The following is a 22005-nucleotide window of genomic DNA, read 5'->3' on the forward strand; positions in this document are numbered from 1 at the left end:
CAAAAAGTAGAATAATTAAGGGAAATTGGAGGGCAGGTTTTTTAGTTAAATAAGTGTCAAGAAATAATTTTTGTATGTGGCCCGACTACATCTTAGTCGGGGCGCCCCCAATTGTGCCTTCACTATTTGGACTTAATGAAAACCATACCCAATAAAAATGTAACAAAAAACCCATATCAACTTAAACTTAGATTTTATCAGATTTTATAATTCCAACCTGTCCTTACCCATATATATACCCGATCTTTAAAATCGAAATTTTGGCAAAAACATAATAGAAATTATGGAGATTGAATTTACGGAGAGGATTCAAGATTTTTCCTACCAGAATCTTCCTATATTTGGATTTTAGGGTTCATTTACGGGTAAAGGCAAAAAAAAAATTAAAAAAAAAAGTCCTTAAAGGCTCTATGGAAACAAAAATAAATGATTACTTAATTTCGTACAAAAACATATACATATTAGACCAAAATATTTCATCCATTCAACAATATAAAATATACACAAAGTTGATCGTTTTTTCCTTCCACTAAAACTAAAATGCATCCTTTGTTAACATTTTGTAATGCATGTACAACTTTTAAAATATTTTGTTCTGTGTTGTAAAAAGTAATTGTTTATTACGATTGCTGCTTGAAAAACCTCAGTTGATATGTCGATAATATGTACATGGTTAAGGATCATTCTCATCATTTAATTCTTATCATTTATAATAGACTCATTATTTCTGCACAGGTAATTGATTCCATTATTGTACCATTCCCGTTGAGATCGATGGTTCAATTGTTGTTTGACTTCTATTACAATTTTATATAGCATAATAAGATCAAAAAATTCTCTCTAAATGAATAAATATGTATTTATTGATAAATAAATGATCTTGCTAAACAAATATATTTTTCTGTTCTCAAGATTATTGATTTATCGAGGCTAGACCGTATATTATAGTTTTTATCTAATTTTTCCTGACCAATATGATTCATTGGAAAACAAAGATAAAATAATTCACTCCTTCGTATATTTTTTATTCGATCCATTTAATGTGGATGTGGGCGATGCTCAGCGCTCTAGGTTTTGTCTTCCCGTGACTGTTCTCTGAAAATAGAGTCGAATTCGATAAAAATGTTCGGTTCAAAGCCCGATCTCAAAATTTCAGTGAAGGAGGGCCAGACTGGGCAATTCCATTTTGGTTCATGCGTGCATAGATAGCATCTTAGCAATTTGGGATACACATGTCATCTATGGGCGTTGTGGAGGGATACGAAGTCGTCGGTGGTCCAATAAGTGAGGTCGTCGATCCACGTTATCCAGGTGGAAGCTTCGACCTTAGCGCGAGTTTGGTATTGTTGTAAGTTTTATAAAAGCGTTTTTCTATTGTGTTACACGTTTGGTAAACTATATTATGTAAAGTGATGTTAAACCAATAAACTGCCAATTCTGCTTGGTAAATTGTTATGTTAAAGTGCTTATGGTGTGGCTGATGACGAAAATACACATGGTTTAAAAATTATTTTTAAATGACATCCATTAATATTAATTAGCGTGTTTTTTGAATATTCTTTAAATAGATATGAAATTTAAAAACAATTTAAGTTTATTATTATCATTGTTGTTTATTATTATATTAGGATATGATCCGTGCCGTAATGATCCGGATTTCAATCTTTTGCTGAAAATTATGATAAGCTCTTATGGAGACTCAAAGGTTTTCCACATTTTCCATTAACATGTGCCGTATTTTCCACAGGTTATTTAATTTTGTTGTTAGTAACAGAGATTTCCGATTTACTGTGTCAAAACAAAAAAAACAGTGATTTCCGATTAGCTAGATGGGACCTGCATGTTTTCTTGTTGTTGACATGTGCTTGTTCGGATGGGAATTTTTAGCTCATGAAAACTGTAATAAATTTCATGCGCAAAAGTTGTATACTGCTTTTAAATGACGAAGCCATTACTTCAAAACTGTAACAAATTTATAACTGAAGAAAAATCTAGAGAGAACAAAGAAAAAGAAAAAGGTAGTCATCTAGGATGAAGAGAGGAACAGAGTCACAACAACGCTCAAATCTCAGCAAATAATCTGTACTCATTTTCCTGTCTCCTCCCAAGTTATGGTAGGTTCCATACGTCAACCATCCCGCCAGTTAATGACTCTTTTCATATTTAAAGTTTGTTCCCTTCTAACCTTTCTGCATGAAGTGCATAAATTGAATCTGACAACATTTGTAAGCCTCCGCTTCAAAGTTGAATTCTTGAAAGATTCAAAAGTGGTCTGCCAAACACCCTCAGAAGAGTGTACCCAAATGCCATCTCAAGCCACCTTTTACATCATAATTTTACCAAATCATATTGTAAGAAACATTAAAATGGGTCTAATGGGTCTTCTTGATCTTCTGTAATTTCCCCATATATTTTGACATTTGATGTATGATTTTGAATTCGCTTGTCAGAAACATTATCAGAGTATCACTCCTTCAGTTGGTAGAGATACAAAATTTGGACTCTACCAATAAGGGCTTCCACGTATGAATCCCGAAGTTCTGTAAAGACTGGTTCTCTGACCTTAGCTAAAGCGGTTTTTGCATCTGGCATGTTTCTCTCGTTGAGTGAGCAAATTTCCATGAAGAAATCTACCAATTCTAACTATGCATGTTTTCTTTAGTGTTGCTCCTGCCTCTCCCATATCCATTGCGCTTCTAACATTTACAAAAGAAGTTAGTAGCTCGGCCCGTACATTACAATTATGGACACGCACGGATTGTTCTTTGTGTAACCGCTGGCGCCAAGGGAGTTGCAACCCAATGCCAATATTGCCAATCGTTCTCCACAGTGTTTTCACTCAATGGACTTGTAACCATGAAAAGGTTGCTTTCGAAATGAATCAGCAAGGATCTGAAATATAGAACAGTTGACAATCCGCAATCAAATATTAGAGACACAATCCATAATCAAAACTTTAAGTTCAACAAACATACTGGAATATAAAACAGTTGAAGTAACCTGGACTAATATATCCAAAATTGAGAGTGGAGGAACAACAGATCCATATTGTGCTCAGTACGGTTGTCCCTACTCATATTCCTCAATAACTCAAAATTACAGGTTAAATATAAGATTATAAAACATTTACCCGTTGCATTAGAGATGCTCTAATATTAAAAAAAAAATCCTCATTTTGGTACTGATCAGTCTTCATCAGTACCATCAAGTTTTCAGTAAGCCATATCGTTGAGACATGGGTTACTAATAAGAAACTATGTTGGGTCGCAGTTCACAATCATAAGGGTAGACCTGGTTGCGATTCCCTTGGCGCCGGCGGTTACTCTAAAAAAAAAAATCATAAAGAAAGATCAGTCTTCATCAGTACCATCAAGTTTTCAGTAACCCATATTGTTTTTGCAATTATAGGTTGACATGCATAATATGCCTCGTCACTGTTTTCTTCTATAATGGGTCGGAGTTCACAATCTTATACCTTACCAATGTCATTAAGAAGGCTCACCTTCAGCATCCATAAAATGGTTCACCAAATCGTGACCATAATTATCATATTAAAGAATAATCATTTATTTTCTCCAAGTATCATATACATTGGAGTAGCCATGAATTGAATTAACAAAATACACCACCAATAATCATATTCAAAAAGAACCAAATTATTAGTCTAGTAACATACACATGCTGGACATCTCCAGCTTTTAGGAGGAGAGCTTAAACGAAATAGAAAAGATAGGTTGGAAAATCTAAGAGCTACATCATACTTTGTCCTTATGTGTAATCCATAAGTCCACCACTGCAACCACTATTCTATGAGTTGTTGCAATCAACTACCACATCTTAAAAGACAGGTAGATCCAAGTTTTACCTCTTCTTAGTTTTTAAGAACACTTGGAGTAAAATCTGATGTACCCCTACGACATCTTAAAAGAGTAATACTTTTCAAGCCAAAAAACGTGCACAAAATATTGCAAAATGGCAGACCTTGTGAGCAGGTCTCCTTTCTTTCAAACTCTCAAGCATCAAGCTGAAGAAACAGGTTGCTGAACAGTCGTATTGAAGACGTAAAGTGAAGATACAGGGTAATATAAGCTGAAAAATTCCCAGTAAACAATGAAGGTATATCATAAGTTACTCTATAGGTATAGTTGTACTTTACAAAAACACTATCATTATTGGAGATTCAGATATGTGAACATTAAAAATATTTTGAGCTTTTTAGCAACTTCGATATGATACCTTTGCTTTCGGTTCTAACGAAGTCATAAGAGAAGCAACGACATTTCCTGTGTTATTTTCCCCCCAACAAATATTTTTCAAAATCAGGTTATCTTCCCAATCTTCACTGCCAATCTGCAAATTTCCAAAAAAATCTCCAAAAGTTAGTCAAACCCATATTTTATGCAAAAAAACGAAACAAATCAAAATATCAGTCAAAATTTCTACTTTCCTAAAATTCTCAAATTAAACAGGTACCTACACAATTGTTGGTTTTTCTAACAATCAACTCAAGAAGATGTAGACATAAGATACCTAGTTCCAGATATTCCAAATGAGAGAAAGCCATACCTGGTTTATAATTGAGATTCATATCTGTATGTGAAAGAGTATACGCAATGATGGTATACCTTTCTTTAATGTCGAGCAGCTCAGGAATGGACAGGTTGAACAACACCTTAGTGGCGTTAGTAGAGGAGAAAGAGTAATTGCCTGGTATAACAAACAGGGAAATGAATAACTTAAGCTGATAAGCTTGGGTGATTTACACTTTGGAGGTTGGAGGAATGCTACCTTGGTATTTACGAACATATGTGAATGAAACCACTGCGACCAAAGGTTTTATCTGAATTACGGCTCATCTAATTTGTAGAATCACCTCACAGAGTTATTTTGACATTGCTTCCCCTGGAAAGTGGCATGCATTACGGTGAGCAGTACAGCCTATTGAAACAATCTAAGGCATGTGAGATCAAGATATCAATACCCAAGGTCCTGCAGCGTGAAGTCGCGCACCATACAGGGCTGACCATTGGCTCTCTTCATGTGTCGAAGATTTATGAGGCTGATCAGCACGCCCCACAAAATCTGTTCAGAAGCCAAAAACATGTAAGCAACATGAGAGCCTTAACTTTAATAAATAAATGAACACACTGAACCATTACCCGTGAGATAAGTGTTGGCTGAACGTGAGTCCAGATCTTTGAAAGGGATAAAACTGAACTTGTGATGAAGAATTTCAACTTGAGCGCCAAATAGATAAGTCACTTTTGTATCCATAAAACATTTTTTGATCAGTCCATAGAATAAGATGACACACATTTAACCTTTAATAAGTGATCGGTAGTCTAACACTTACATTGTCCTCTATCATGAAGTTGTTCAGGATCTTGACCTCGTTGGTCCCCATGAAATGCGATTCAGTCTAACACGTGTGGTCCAAGGTTTGCCTTCTTCAGCCTCGCCTATATGCGAGAAAGCTTTGTATGCGGCTGTTACGGGGAGTTTGGAAGGCTGGCTCTAATCTGGGAACCCATTTTCTACAGATGATCACTGTAGACCATCATAAGAGTAAAACTCATCAATTGAACTGCAGATACATATAGTTTTTTAATCTACAATACTTCAGGGATTTTAGTTTATTGCCAATTGAAGGATTCAACAAACCAAAGGCCATACTTTAAGTGTTCGTGGATTCAATTTTTATACAAAAAAAAATATATTTGTAAGACCGAAAAGGCAAAACCAACCCAATTCAGTAAAGATATACTATGTATGATTTTAATTTTTTTAATCGTAGCATCTCCTACAATTATTTAGACAACATCAAGAGTTGAAGGATAAATCAGACAAAATGGCTAAATTAGACAGACTATTCGACATGAATCACTTAATTACTGAGCAAAAGGTTGCAATTTCTGAATCAAAAAGATACCTAAATCAAATTAGTATTTACCTGAGATGGATAGGAGATGGATGGCACCTTTTTTCAACTTACAGCAATGGAAATTTGAAATAAAACAACGAAAATAACTTGGAAATTTAAAATTGATAAAAGAAACCGAAAAATTAGAGTCAGGAAACTAAAAAAGAATTATCAATTACCTAATGTTCTTGAGAGAGGAGGCGTACGAAACATGGGAAGATGATGACCTCTGTTAGGGTTTATGTAGGCGAACATTTGTAACGTACGACGAAGAATTGATTGCTGGGTATGAGTAAGAGAGCTTGACTCGCTTGCGATCGGGAGCCCTTAATATCAGAGAAGAAGATCAGGAGCCTGGTAACGCATGACATAAAGAGAGGAGTCGAATTTGGGACGTTGGATCACCGCGTAGGAGGAGGGTGCATTCTGAGCCACGATTTGTCTCTTCCGTTTTGTTTAACTTTTGAAGCAATGAGAGCCATCGATCACTCAAAAAGATTGATTTAGAATCGTCAGATGGTCAAAAATACATTTGTTTTTGTAAGATAGATATTATTTTATAAACATAAAATAAAATTATTAGTGAAAATAATTACACATAAACAAATACTTAAGGATAAATATTGTCATTTCAATATAATAACGAGAATAAAATAGAGAATCAGTTTTGTTAAAATTAAACGGGTCTAAAGCTTCTGCTTTTAAAAGCTATTCCAGTGTAGCTTTTAAACGTTGGCCTAAAACATGAGTGCTTTTGGAGAATAGCACTTTGAGATTTTTTTACCAACCACCTTTTTTTTCCAAAAAGTTATTTCTATGCACAATGGTACAAAAACAGTGTTTGACACACAGCCGTCGTGGAAAATGAGCTGCGCTACTTTGGGAAAACCACTGAGCGATAGAGTTATTATCGACAATTATTATCAACAGTGCTGGCGATATTTTAAATAAATCTGGCGTCTAGACCCTATAGCGTGACTTACTTAATATTGCTAGCGATATTATGAATATCGATCAACAACTATTTTGTAAAGGTTATTTCCCCTTGATGGTTCCTATATATACGTTTTTGTACTCCTTCAAATTACTCTCACCTACTTCTACATATATTTTACTAATTTCTCTATCTGTATTCTCAATTTTAAATTTCATAATCATCAATGGAGAGATCCAATGAAGAGAGGAATGTTATTATGAATCGGCTTAGATTACTGTAAGAAATACATCAACGGAGGTTGCAACAACTTGATGATGAGGAAGTTGGAGATAAACAACTAATCGACACTCTGATGATTGTACATTCAGGACAAATACCTAGAGTTCCAATAAGTATTGTCAAGAAGATATACGTATTGAGGGACATAATGCACGATTATTTTCTTCTCAATTGTGTGTACTTTGATCACTATTTCCAATGTCGATTCCACATGCCTCGGAACCTGGTGAAAAAGAATATTGATGAGATTTTTCGAGTAGAACCTTATTCTAACTATCAGTTTGATGCACTAAATATTAGAGGTCATAATCTTGAACAAAAAGTTACTTCAGCTCTAAGGATTCTAGGTTATGAAAAACCAGTGGATGCGAACGATGAGTACCTTCGTATGGTTAAAACAACTTCATTCACTTACCTTTCATTGTTTTGCAAAGTAATAATTAATTATTTTGGTCCAACAAATTTACGAAAACTAATCGAGGAAGATGTTAGACGAATTTTGAGCGAAAATATGAGGATAGGGGATTCCCATGAATGTTAGGTAGTTTTCATTATATGCATTGAGTATGGCAGGGATACCCTGTTTATTGGGTCGGTCATTATAAAGGTCATTATCTGAAACCAACTGTTATCCTTGAAGTTATTGCTTCTTATGACTGTTGGATATGGCTTGCCTTTTTTGGTCTTCCGGCTTCAAAAAAATGATATCAATGTTTTGCACAAGTGGCCTCTATTTGAAGATCAAAAAGTATGAAATTTCTCCCCAAGTCCGTTTTACGATCAACGGCCAAAAATACACTCATGGATATTATCTTGTGGATGGTATCTATCCAAAACGTTCAACCTTGGTTTAATGTTATCGTCAGCCCCTTTTCGGTGCATTAAGCTATTCATAACAGAATTTTAACGAACGCCAAAAGGCTTTGAAGAAGGATGTGGAACGCACTTTTGGAATTTTGAAGAGGAAGTTCGGTATCATTTGTGGGTCATATTATGGTTTAAGTCCTCGTGAAATGCACAATACTATGCTCACTTGCATGATTCTCCATATCATGGTACAGTTCAGGAAACCCGTCGCGATAAAGAGTGGACTAACTATGAAGATGAAAATCTACGACCTGATATTCAACCACAAAGAAGATTGCCTACAAGAACATATGTGACTACAAGAAAAGTCGCTTTTAGTGGCAAAATATTATGTCACGAAAACCAATTTCTTCGTTGCAAAAAGAATTCAGCAACACAAAAAAATTCATCACCTATAACGAGTCGTTGAAAGTGTTCTGTGACGTCCTTAAGAAATCGCTACCGAATTTTTGAATTCGCGACATAAGTTTTTTTGTTTCCAAAACTAACTTTTCGTGAGAAAATAAAATTGACACTGTTCACTAATTTCGTGATGAAGAATTTTATCACTCTAGGTATTTTTGGTGAGGAAAATATTTTATCACCTAAAATAGCTTTAGCCGCGAAATTTGTTCGTCTCGAAATATACTTATAGTGAAGAAACAAATTCGTCACATAAAATGGTTTTAGCCGCGAAAATTGTTCGTCTAAAAATGTACTTTTAGCGAAGAAACAAGATCGTCACATAAATAGTTTTAGCCGTGAAATTTGTTCGTCTCAAAATATACTTAGAGTGAAGAAACAAATTCGTCACCTAAATAGTTTTAGCTGCGAAATTTTTTCATCTCTGAAAAAGTAATGGTTTAGCATCGGACTAACTTTCGTCTCAAAATAATAAATCAATAACAAAATTTAGTCATCTCTAAAAGTACGTATAATGACCAATTAGAATTGTCTCTGTATGACCATTTCAATAACGAATATCATCGTTTCCAAAACAGCTTTACCTGCAATTATAATTGTCTTCAAAACAATCTTTCCAACGAAGTTACTCGTCTCAAAAATTATTTAAGAACACGACACCGCCCTCACCATAACTATTTTCTCATCACACCAAACTCGTCACCAAATTTTTTCTTTAGTGACTAGCCTATGTCATCACCAATCATTTCAAGGAGATCTATTATTAAAAAATAAATATAAATATATAAACTTTTTTAATAATATAGAATAAAAAATTATGAGCCATAAAAACAAATTATTGAAAAATATCCAAAATAAGAACATTGTATGAGTAAACTCCACCAGAAAATAAATAAATACTGCTACTAATAACAATGTATAATACATTTGACAGGTGACACATGATCCAGCATTCGATTTTCAGTTTTTCCAGCAGGGATAATATTATTTGGCCCAAGTCTACGCATCAGATTCTGTTGTTCCTGGGTCATGTATAGTGTGAACTTCTCATTTTGATAGACTCATTATGTGTGCATATTTGGTCATCTTATGCTTGAATTCTTTCAGCTTGCGCTTTTATCATTGCATGAAGTCCTTCAGTGTGACTAGGTCAACCAATGACAACAGCCCAACAACAAATAGTTCTCCTAAATGTGCAAGCCTGTGAAGATTTTACCATGACAATTTGAAAAGTTTGAACAATATATAAAGACCAAACTGCTGCATGCTGCATATAATTATAGAAAATCAAATGGTGACCAAGTCGAACAACATAATTCCCTTAACTACATGCCATAAGTAATGAGAGACTGCAACCGAGAGAATCCAAATCCATCAAGAAATTTTATACGTTTGCACTTAATTACAAGTTCTGCATTTACCATCAATAACCTTAAAAATCAATAAAATTCCCATATAAAACCATAACGGTAATCCAAAGAAGTTGCCACGACCAAAGATATCAGTATTTCTACCTACGAAATACGCATGCCAAAGTCTTGAAGCATAGACTTGTCGTCTATTAGCTTCTCATTGTGGTACAAAAGGCAAAAGTTACCCCATACATGCCTCCTGTAAACCAGCCGTAAAATGAAAATTGTTAAAAGATCGTAAATGATCAATTACTAATACTGACCTATACAAATCACATGATCAATTCATGATAGAAGAACTAAACTACATACTTGAAGGGATTTGATATTTCAATCATATTAATCTATTAGACATCAGAGTGGATTTTGAATTCACTAAACAATTGTTCATAGAGTATTTATTCCTATGGGAAGCTCTATCTTGCTTTGTTGGTCTTTCCATTGTATATATTTCTCAAAGGGGAGACTATGCAAATGTCGGAATCCACCTTACCTTAAATTATGTGAGAATCTAAAGATCAAACCACGCCTGTTCAATAAAAGTGAGCAAGGAAAATACTTGAAAATTAGCAATTTATAATGTTAAATTTAGAATTTGTCTCATTAAATGTAAATTTTACAACCTTGCAGTCATACCGATGTGAGATTCGTGCTATGATTTCGGTTATCATTCACTTATATTATCTATCATCTGATGTTGATTTGGTTAGGGCATATAAACAAACGCCTAAACTGCAACAATAAACGAAGCCTAATGATATCCTTTGAAATTTAATAAAAGAAGTGGAAGAAAGGGTTACCATGAAATATGATGATTTCTTATTTGATTTAATTTGTTTTCTTCTTGATTGCTAACTTCAATTCCTTTACTGCACCTGCACTAACACAAAACAGTACTTCAGTTAAAAAAAAAAAAAAAACGAAACCAATTCAACCAAACTAGATTACCAAGAGGAGGTTTCAAAACATTTTGAACATCTGAACTTTGACCTAGTTGAACAAAAAGTTGTTGCAGAAATAATCGAAGTAGCAGCAATAGATCAGTAATATTCCTCTATAGATTTCGGTGGTCGAAAGAGTTATAGTGAATCCAAATTTTCAGATTTATTTGATGAGTTTAGATGGAAAAAAAGAAGAGATCGAGTTAGGGTTCCTAATTCTCATTTTTAGTTGTCTTTGGTGATGGTGGGGGAGGCGAAGAGACAGAGGCAGGGATAGATAATTAGGTTAATATTTTAGGTTTCCCGTCTCTTTTTTTACGATTAGGAGTGGAATCTCGGGAAACGGAAAAACGAGATGTATAGTCACGATTTGTAATTCGTGAATCTCCCATCGGCATCCTTGGCTGTAGTGTAGCGAGGTTAGTCCATTTTTATTTTCGACGCCGATTTTGACCAGTATCCAAATACTACTTATGTTTTAGGGGGAAGTACTATCACTTTTTTTATAAAAAAATGGAAATGTCTTTTTCTTTTTTACACGGAGGAAGTGGTATAGGAGAGTTAACTTAGCGTCACGTGACATAAGCAAATTTAATTCAATGGAGGTTCTTATAGGTTTTTAAATGTATTAGTGAACTTAGCGACACTATTGGGAAGGTTCCAAGCTTTAAAAAGAAAATTTTGTGAATTTTCCATCACAGTATTAATAGGTGATGTCAGTTTATTCGGTAGGATACCAAACAAATTAGAAATAACAACTCTTTTGATTTATTTCCATTTTCTATACTCTTCAAGTGAATTTCTTTGCAAGTCAGCTATCATAGACTCAAAAGCATATAAACTAAGATAGAATGAGATCTAGAACTTGATAAATTATCTGGGAGCTAACTTTTATAAATCATCAAGCATATTCGCTGAAAGTGAAAGAATCATGGAGACACATGGACTTGTTTTCTAATCAACTTAAGTAAACCTCTAAGTATATAAAAAAATAAATCTCTAAGTATACAAATGTTTTTCGTGCTTCTCTCGTAAAACTCAATCTTTTGATGTGCTTTCGGTCGCTCAATCTTTTGATGACTTGTGCTTTAACTCCCGATCAGAGAACATATCGTGTGTGCTTAATTATGTACTTATTTCGTGAGGCAAACAAACTCTAGGGTTTCACGAGCGGAAGCTCCGGTTTTTTCTCCCTCCCTTTTCTCTTTTGTGTTCTTTAGGTTTTCTTTTGATTTTGCGCTCTAATGGCGCAAAATCAAGATATTAATCCGCCTGTTTTAAGCAATCATCAAGATAATCAACCTAAAAGGATATGGAATCAATCTCAAACAAAAAGTATCTATATCCCAAGGACTAACGCTGCAAACCCCAATGTTATGAACCCTAATTCGACCGAGTTTGGGAAGCAGCACGAAGATAGCAATCCTAGCGCGTTTAGGAATCTGCATGAAAAAGGCAATCCTAACGCGTTTAGGAATCTGCATGAAGATGGCAATCAAGGCGTGCATAAGGAAGGCTCTTATGCGGCTATATTAAAGAAGAGAACACATGTTTTGTCAAGGATTGATGCTGAAACACTCTCTCATCCTCCAATTCGTTCTACAACAAACAATGATGTTGACTAAAATTCCACGAGAGACTCACGCAAGGATTAAGGCTGTGTGGAGATTTAGTTTGGTTGGGCGTTTGATATTTTTCAAAACCCTAAAATTTGAAGATGTTAAGAAATATTTATTGAATCAATGGAAGCTATCAGGTTCGGTTCAATTTATTCCATGGAAAAAGGGATATTTTGTTATTAAGCTAGACAATGAAGATGATCGAAAACGTGTAAGCTATGATGGTCCGTGGAAGATTAAATCTGAAACAGGGTTCCAACAACTTAAAATTTATTCATGGACGCCTATGTTTGATCCTGGGAAGGATAAGATTACTAGAGCTGCAGTTTGGGTTCGTTTTATGGCTTTGCCAATGGAGTTTTGGGATGAAGAGACGATTTTTCGAATGGCAAGAGGGCTTGGTAAGCCGGTTTCTGTTGATCCGCGTACTTTGCGCCATGAATATGGTTACTTTGCTGCTGCTTTGATCGACATAGATTTCTCTCAACCTTTAGGAAGGATTTTGATTGATGGAGAAGAGAATGAAGAAATCTTTGTTCAAGATTATGAAATTTTAAACAGGCCAAGCTTTTGTGATTATTGCAAATCTATTGGTCATAAAAAATCTGATTGTAGAACAAAAAAGTTTGATGATTTGAAGGACAAGGCTGATGAAGAAACTGATCCTGAGATCAAAAACTCAATTGAAGCTGATATGGATGATCTTAAGAATTTCTGGCAAAAAGAACGAATTCCTAAAGGTAACAAGAACGTGCCAGAAGATCCTCCAATCTTGGAAAAAGATCAAACTAACAAGTCTGGAGATGATCCCAAAACTGTGAAGAATTCAATTTTTGAGATGGCTACTGGAAAACACACAATTTTCCCCGAGCATAGTGCTAGTTCTGGTGGAAAACTGGGTGAAGATGGTACGGAATCAGAGATGCATAATGATGGTGCAGCAGCGTCAGTGCCGCACAATGATGGTACGTCTTGCAATGAAAGTGCTGTCCAATATGTGCAGCACAATGATGGTGTTGTTCATTCCATACAAAGAAGACATGATGCCAACGATGGTGGTGAGGCTCAGCCTGGGATGCACAATGATGTTACAAAATCTTTTTTACGCAATGATGATGCCAAATTAGTTTTGCGCAGTGATGGCGCAGAACTTGCGGAAACTGTGCACGATAATTTGTGCAAGGAGGAAGATACCAATCTGGAGATGCAAGCTTATAAGACTTATGAGGCCATGAAAGAGACAGCCCGACAACGTGAGGTTGATGCTGAAGTCGCTAGAATTCAACAAGAGATTGCTAAGACAAGGCTAGAGAATTTGAGGAAGAAGGTTTTAGATTTGCAGCATTCCCCAATTACTAGTCCGACTACTATGGATGACCATGATGAAGCTAGTTTTAGTGAAGCCACTAAAACTTCAAGAAGATCTACTCCGGCTAAATCTTTAGAGAACTTAACGCTTTCTAATAGATTTGAAACTGGGACCGAAGAAATTGATAAGGTAGTTATTGAAGCTGATGACGAAGTTGCATGTGAGGTGGACACGGTGGTAACAAATACTTTCTCGGTAGTTGAAGAGGATGCAAGAAATTTGGAGTTACTTGCTAATAAAGATCTGAATGAGCGTGAGAAGAAGGAATTGGTTGACAAAAAGAAAAACCAAAAGTTACTAAAAAGAAGACTATTTCTGTGGCAAATGTTAGTCAAGTTCAAACACGAGGTGGTAAATCTTCCAGACAGGGTTCGGCAAGCCCTTCGAAGAACGGAGTTAATTAATGCGTGTATTTTATTGGAATGCACAAGGCTTGGCTAAAGATGGTGCAAGGGCCAAGTTGAGTGAGCTTTATCGCTTGCACAATCCTGATGTAATTTGTATTGCGGAGCCGCAGGTTCGTTGCACTACACGTTTTGTTAGGAATTTAAATTTGCTTGATTTTTGTGAAGATGTTATCACTAATGAGGTGAATGGTCAGAGAGGTAACATTTGGGTCTTTTGGAGGATTTCTCTGGCAAGGACGAATGTTATATCTTCTTCAAAACAGGCTATCACTTTGGATTTTTCTGGTAATTATATCACGGCTGTGCATGCTTCTTCTGATGCGGTGGCAAGGAGGTCTCTTTGGCGTCAACTGGGGTTGGGATTTATTTCTATTCCGTGGTTGGTGTTGGGTGATTTTAATTGTGTTTTGCATTTAGATGAAAAGAAGGGTGGAAGGTCGATCAAAGAAATATTTATGAATGAATTTCGCAGTTGGATCTCTCACAATGGTTTGGTGGAAGCAGATGCTATTGGGAAGAAATATACTTGGACTAATTGTCGGAGTGGCATTCATAGAATCGTTTCTAAACATGATAGGGCTGTTATTAACGATGCTTGGCATGATAAGTATGCTAACTGGAGGTGCAAAGCTATGCCAAGAATTTTCTATGATCATTCCCCTCTTTTTGGTTTTGTTTTTGATAGTCCAAGGCCAAATAGGGCTCCTTTTAGAATTCAGAAAATGTGGCTTTCTCACCCATCTTTTTTGGATTTTGTAAAGGAAAATTGGAGTGCCAGGATGGATGGTGCGCCTCCTTTTGTTTTCATATCTAAGTTGAAGAGACTGAAGGATGCATTGAAGATTTGGAATAGAACTGTGTTTGGAGATGTTCAGTTTCGCTTAAAACAAGCGGAATTGAATCTTGATAAGGAGAATGATATTCTGGATCAAAATGTTAGGTGTGAGTTGCAATTTTTGAAGGTTGCCGATGCTAGGAAAGCTGTTGATGAGGTGCGGACTGAATTGGCAGTTATGCTTAAGCAAAAATCGAGAACTAGTTGGTTGGAAGATGGTTATCAAAATACTCGGTTTTTCCACAACACCATTCGTATGAGGAGAAGCCAAAACACAATCTCTGAATTGAAGATTTCTACTAACTCTACTTTGTTTTTGCAGGATGAAATAAAAGATTACATTGTTGATCACTACCGTGCAAAATTCAATGGTGGAGCTGTGCATATTGATCCAAAGTTGTTTGATTATGAGCATGAAAGCATCTCAGCTGCTGAAAGTGCTTTTATGGATGCTATTCCGTCTTTGGATGAAGTTAAGGAAACTGTTTTTTATCTGGGCGCTGATTCTGCTCCTGGCCCTGATGGTTTTACAAGTTCTTTCTTTAGAGTCTGTTGGAACATTATTTCTAGAGATCTTTTTAATGTTATTGCAAACTGTTGGGCGATGCTGAAAATTCCTAATGGCATTAACTCTAGTTTTATTGTTATAATCCCCAAAAATAATAAATCTGATGCTATTAAGGATTATAGGCCAATTGGTTTAAGAAACTTCTTCTTCAAAATCATTACAAAGATTATGGCTACCAGACTTGGTACAATGCTGAATAAATTGATTTATGAGGAACAAGTGGCGTTTATGAAGGGAAGAAACATTCATGAAAACATAGCTTTGGCGTCGGAACTGATCAATGAGATTAGTGTGGAAAGGAAGCATGGGAATGTTGGCCTCAAACTGGATATAGCCCAAGCTTTTGACACGGTTAGTTGGGAATTTGTTGTTGAGGTTTTTCGTCAATATGGTTTTCTGATGCATGGTGTTCGTGGTTGCTTAATATTCTTAACTATGCTCGGATTTCTATTATGATTAATGGTAGTCCTGAAGGTTTTTTCAGTATTACTAGAGGTCTGCGTCAATGTGATCCTCTTTCACCTTTGATTTTTGTTCTTATTGAAGATGTCTTGAGCCGCAATCTCTCTAAGTTGTTTGCAGCGAAAAGTATGCACCATATGGTGAGCAAGAAAGGTGTGGCGCCAACTCACTTACTCTTTGCGGATAATATGCTTATTTTCTGCAAAGGTAATCTTCACAGTTTGCAACATTTGAAGGAGATGCTTGGTATGTATCAACTTGCTTCTGGTCAATACGTTAGTTATGCCAAAAGAAAATTCTATTATGGTGGCGACAGACATTCTCGTGCTGTTGCTACTGCAAATTTTATGGGCATGAAAAGGGCGTTATTCCCAGATAAATATTTGGGAATCCAATTAAAACCTGGTATTGTGCGTCATATTCATGTTCGACAAGTAATGGAGTAGATTATGGATAAACTGGCAGGTTGGAAGGGTAAGCTCTTGTCTTTTCAGGCTCGGCTAATTAAATCAGTGATTTCTAGTTATTTTCTTCATTCCATGGTTGTGTATAAATGGCCATGCACGGCTATCAAATCAGTTGAGAGGGCCATTCGAAATTTCTTGTGGTCTGGAGATGCTGAGAAGCGTAAATACTTTATGGTTCTTTATGATGATTTATGCCGTTCTAGGCGTGAAGGTGGGCCTGGTCTTAGGAAATTGATTGATGTTAATAGGGACATGCTTATGAAGTTGTGGGTTTCGATTCGTGACTCTGATAAGACTTGGGCCAGATTCTTGAAGGCGAAGTATTTCAAGATAAATGACAACTTGATCGATTATAAGTTGGGTTCTTCGATTTTTCCAGGAATCAGATTGGTACATAATTTTGTGCAAAGGCATACGCGCTCAATTATAGGTAATGGTGCTAATACTTCCTTATTTTTTGATAATTGGTGTGCTTATTTTTCAATTGCGCAAAGACTTGGCATCACTAAAAAGGGTCCTAATGATTTTAAGGCCAAAGTTAGTGATATTATTGTTGATGGCTCTTGGGTTATTCCTCCAAAGACTAAGGCATTGATGTTACGATGCAATATTGATGTTGATAATTGGCCTCTTATTGGTGGGGGTGATGATTACAAAATTTGGGACTTGGACAGCAAGGGTGTGTTCTCTGTCAAGTCGGCTAAGGCTGCCATCAGGGCACCTGTAGAAATTTCTCCATATGCAGCTCTATTCTCGAGAAGTGTTGTGCATCCTACTTTAAGTGTTCAATACTGGAAGTTATTTAATAAGCAATGTTGCGCTACTGATGATAATATCATAAAGAAGACAGGTAGGGAGATGCCTTCTATGTGCCGCTTGTGCAGGGAGGATTGCGAAGATGTCAGTCATATTACTTGGCATTGCAAAATTGCTAAGAAGATTTGGAATTGGGTAGCTGATATTTTTAATTTGAAACCGAATGAAGATCTTGTGGCCTCTTACAAGGTTGCAAAAGGGCGGAGTAGGATGATAAAGGATCCGTGGCTTGTTGCAAATCTTGCAATAGTTACGGAATTATGGAAGTTGCGTAATAAGGCTTATTATGAGAACATGCGAGTTTGATGGCTTGAATTTAAGGGACGGGTACATCAGGTAATTCGTGATAGCTCAATTAGAATGAAGGGCCACATGTATAATGCCTTAGATGATTTGCGAATTTTGAATTTCTTTAGAGTGAAGCATAGATCTTGCAAACACTCTGTTCCAATTGAAGTTACTTGGACGCCGCCTAATCCAGGTGAGCTTATGATCTGTTGTGATGGTGCATCACTTGGAAACCCGGGCCAAGCTGGTTCTGGTGTAGTTTTTCGTGATTCTAACTCGGCAGTTTTGGGAGTTTTGTGCGTTGGACTGGGCTGGCAGACCAACTTCTATGCTGAAGTTTGTGCGGCTATCTATGGTGCAGTTCTTGCTCAAAGATGGAATGTCAAAAATCTATGCGTCAGATCGGTTTCGATGAGTTGCATTTTTCTCTCCAAAAAGGAGAGTTGCCGTGGCAACTAATGCAGAAGTGGAGAATGTCAAAGAGTTTTTACAACAATATTAGTTATGTTCATAGCTACAGAGAGGCTAATTTTTCAGCTGATGCCTCGGCAAAACAAGCTTGTTTGTTGGCTGAGGAAAATTATGAGTTTTATGAGGGTAGGCCAGGTTTTATTCATTCTTTTGAATGGCCTGGAGAGTTTTATTTTCGTTTTAAATAGGTTTTATTGGCGTGCAACCTTTTAACTTAGCGCTAATATAGCCTAGCCCCCGTACAGTTTTGCTTTTTTATTCTATTTTTGTTGACCGAGTAAAAAGAAAGTGCTCAATTATGTTATGTTTGGCTTGTTGACCATAATGAATTGGGCTTTCTATCCAGCATTTTCATGTACTCTTCTGAACGGAGTTTTCCTTTTTCCAGGTGGTCTTGTAAAAATGCATAACTTCCAAATATGGGATCTTTTCGTATTTTAGAGAGAAGAGAATTCTGGAAAAGTTTGTAAGTTCTTTCTCTGAACCTCCCGCCTTGCAACATCTACTAACCAAAAAGTAAGTTCTTTGAAAAAGATCCACTTGTAGAGTCGAAACAGTCTTATCTACGCATTTTGTGGTTGATTGAATTGCAAACTTAACCACTGTGTATAAGATTGATTCAAGTATGCATGGTAAATTGCTAATCATGTATTGATTCAAGTATGTATGGTAAATTGGTAATTATGTAATGATAAAGGTTTTACACGTTCAGTTGACAATTGTGCATATGTAACATAAAAACCCTTTCTTGCCATCTCTTGATGTGGATATGGTTAATTTGGTTTGATTTATGTCCAATTAGACACTTTTTAGCTGTGATTTTTTAATTTGTTGTCTTATACAGACGCGCACATACACATTGATGATTCAGATGGAAAAAAGGGAAGATAAAAGAATAGATAGCGAGAGATGGTTGCCCAGCGTATGTTACAATTGGTGTTGCAGTAGGAGGAGGTGCATCTGATGTAAGGTTATGGAACCTATCAAGCTATGTGATGTAAGGTGATTGGCCTATTGAACATTTGGAGAACGGGGTTGGGATGCCGCTATTTTCGGCTTGTTTATAAGAGTCGAGAGCTTAGTACACTCCTATTGAATGATCACCCATGTTTTTTTTGCTAAATTATACTCTCTTGGTACCAAAATAGATGGCTTATTTATTTTTAAATTTTGTCTCACTCATAAATGACCTGTATTACTAAATAATGGGATATTTCTAAAACAACCCGTTTAATTGATTGTCGTTAGTATAAGATATATATATAATCTGGTAGTCATTTTTATATTCATTACGTAGATGTTTTAAAATGTTTTTCAATTGTATATAATTTATGAATATCCATGGCACAATTTGACAGATGAATTATTTTTTTAGAATTCAATGGTTCTTTGTGTTCCTTTATATATGTCAAGTAGTTAACACAACCATGTTGCGATATTAGAAGTACTTCCCGCTCTCTCTCCTATAAGCATAAGTACTTTCATGAAGCAAAAAGAGTAGAGAAGTTATGTATCGTAAATAAATGACTTGTAAGCAGAGGATGTTTGATAGCCAACCAAGACAAACTGAAATCTATCGAGCCAAAAAACGTATTCTTTCCTACTACAATTTGTAAATTATTTCGCTTGCAATTAACTATCAAAAAGACAGGTTTAATATGCATTATTTTAATTTGGGAAAATATGTTTTCTCTGGATTGTCTTGTTTTTATATATTATTTCGAACTCTTGTTTCTTTAGGAGGCACCTGAATTGTGGCAAGTGCAGCAACAACCGAACTATAAGCAACGAGTAATTATCCAGAACGAGTAATTATCCCAATGAGTATTTTTAGTAATTACATTAATGAAATTACTTCAACAAGTAAATTGAGTTTCCCGAAGTTATTGTTAAAATATATTGTTACCAAATACTTATTCTTTAGCAACTGTGTATTCTTTTATCACCATAAAAAATTATTTGTGACAACATTTCAGTAATCACTGAGTCACGAACTGCGACAAAGTTATAGTGTCACTGAAAATGGCTAAAGCGACAAAATGTAGTTCGCTGCAGATCTTTTTTCTTGTGACGATTAGAAGTTGTTGCTATATAACCATTGGCAACCAAACAAGTTGATGGTCACTAAAAATAAATATAGTGTCAAACATTTAGTTTCGTCACCGTAAAATTAGTTAGTAACGAATTAATTTTGTCAGTAAAACTTTTCTTTTAGTAAAGAAAGTTATAGATTATCACCAAAAAAATTCTATGTCAATTTTTTCGCATCATCACCAAAGCCATGTTTTCTTGTAGTGGAAAATGACTAATTACATTTAGAACCAGAATCTGTATGACACACTACACTATTTTTAGGGATTCGCAACCCAGGTTTGCAACGGCATAAGGGTCGTTGCGAAATTTTAGTTGCTAGTTGCAACGCCCTTCTTTTTCGCAACAGAGATCTGTCGTTTCGAATTTTGTAACCTCACAAGCGAGGTTGCGAATCGCAACTGCGCTGTGTTCAAGCGTGTGAACCACGTGCGTGGTCGGGAACACTAGGACTTATAAACACGCCCCAGTCAAACTTCGATCAAGACTTCTTTTTTTTTCCACCCTTAATCCCAATCCAGGTATATCCTTCCCTTAATCCATTTCTTTATTCATTTCATTTTATTTTTTCTCCGCCACAAGCAGAGACTCTGTCGGCTCACTCTCTCTTCTTCTCTGCATCGACATCTCCATCTCCATCTGCTCAGCTGAGCTGCTCTTTATTTAGGGTTTACATCTCGATCTTCTTCTCTGCATCTCCATCTCCATCTCCATCTCCATCTCAATCTCTGAACTTTATCATCGTGTAAGTATAATCTTTGACTTTTTATGTTAGGGTTTACAGATTTTGATATATTTAGGGTTTCAGTTGTGAGTTTCGGGGTTCAGACTCAGAGACTTTGATTTCTAGGATTTAGAGATTTTGATTTGAGTTTATCGAATCCATCGATTTTAGGGTTTAATATTTGATTTCAGTTTTTCGATTTCATTTGTGAATCTGATTCTTTCGATTTCATCTATTTCTTTCGGTTTTAGGGTTTCATATGTGAATCTAATACGATTTTGTTGTTTCCATTTAGGGTTTGTCAAGATTGAAGAACTGAAGTACTTTGGAGATCTGTAGAACATTGAAGGTATAAGTTTGATATATTATTTTATGTTAACTTTCTTAGGGATTTTGAGGTATTTTCAGTTTAGGGTTTAATTTGTATTTTTGGGTTGTAAACTATAAACTAATTTTATGGTTTGTTGTTGTAATATATTTTCAGTTCATCAGAGTTTGAAGAAGAAGGAAGAACTAAGAAGGTATGTGTAGCAGTCCTATAACTTATCCCTCCTTTATAAGTTAATCTAAGATTGATTAGTATTAATTGTGATGCTAGGGCTTATAAATAGGTATCTAGTGGTCCTAAGTCACCTCATTTGTTGAATTTTACAAGAAAATCTTTTGAATTGAGGCAAACCACTTCATCACAGAAATTTCATACGTTGTCCTGTGACTTTTGGATCGATTTTAGGGCACTTGGGATAATGAACTGAAATAAAGCTTCGTTTCATGAAATTTGTTTCTCTAAAAGGCATATCTTTTGTGAATTTAAGCTTTCATCTATGAACTTTATTGCGTGAGTTATATTTCACTCAGTAACTGCTGTTCAACGCTCCCGCCAGTGCTATTTTCAATGAGTTTGATATTTTGTATCTTGATCTAGACTAAAATTTCTACTGATAATTTAGATGTCTTCGAACAACAATCTCAGCAGGGTAATTTATATCCAGCTCAATTATTGCACTAAGAACTATGTTATTGCACTATGAACTATGTTAGTTTCAGAGACGATTGTTATTGCACTTTTGGCGGTCATGTTCTTTAACTGTTGAACCTATTCACATCTCGAATTAGCTGTAGTTCCATTG

General features: G+C 35.7%; 2 long non-coding RNA genes across 9 annotated transcripts; both read right to left on the reverse strand.

Annotated features, from left to right (window-relative positions):
- Positions 1-1933: 1933 nt before the first annotated feature.
- LOC113316637 lies at positions 1934-6253 on the reverse strand. 5 transcript variants are annotated; one of them, XR_003343006.1, is made up of 10 exons: positions 6100-6253; positions 5354-5547; positions 5160-5261; positions 4982-5082; positions 4789-4902; positions 4567-4707; positions 4237-4350; positions 3982-4089; positions 3131-3324; positions 1934-2892 (listed from the first exon to the last, which is right to left on the reverse strand). It is a non-coding gene; the product is annotated as an uncharacterized LOC113316637 (long non-coding RNA). The 5 variants fall into 5 exon arrangements; XR_003343004.1 differs by having other exon boundaries at positions 3001-3324; XR_003343003.1 differs by having other exon boundaries at positions 1934-3324.
- A 3398-nt stretch (positions 6254-9651) lies between these two features.
- On the reverse strand, positions 9652-11147 carry LOC113337269. Of its 4 annotated transcripts, none has more exons than XR_003354153.1 (4): positions 10808-11147; positions 10618-10692; positions 10311-10346; positions 9652-10016 (listed from the first exon to the last, which is right to left on the reverse strand). It is a non-coding gene; the product is annotated as an uncharacterized LOC113337269 (long non-coding RNA). The 4 variants fall into 4 exon arrangements; XR_003354155.1 differs by having other exon boundaries at positions 10766-11147; XR_003354157.1 differs by lacking the exon at positions 10311-10346 and having other exon boundaries at positions 10766-11146.
- Between the last annotated feature and the right edge of the window lie 10858 nt (positions 11148-22005).

The sequence above is a fragment of the Papaver somniferum genome, chromosome 1 (genome assembly GCF_003573695.1).
Source record: "Papaver somniferum cultivar HN1 chromosome 1, ASM357369v1, whole genome shotgun sequence".
In the NCBI taxonomy this organism is placed as follows: domain Eukaryota; kingdom Viridiplantae; phylum Streptophyta; class Magnoliopsida; order Ranunculales; family Papaveraceae; genus Papaver; species Papaver somniferum.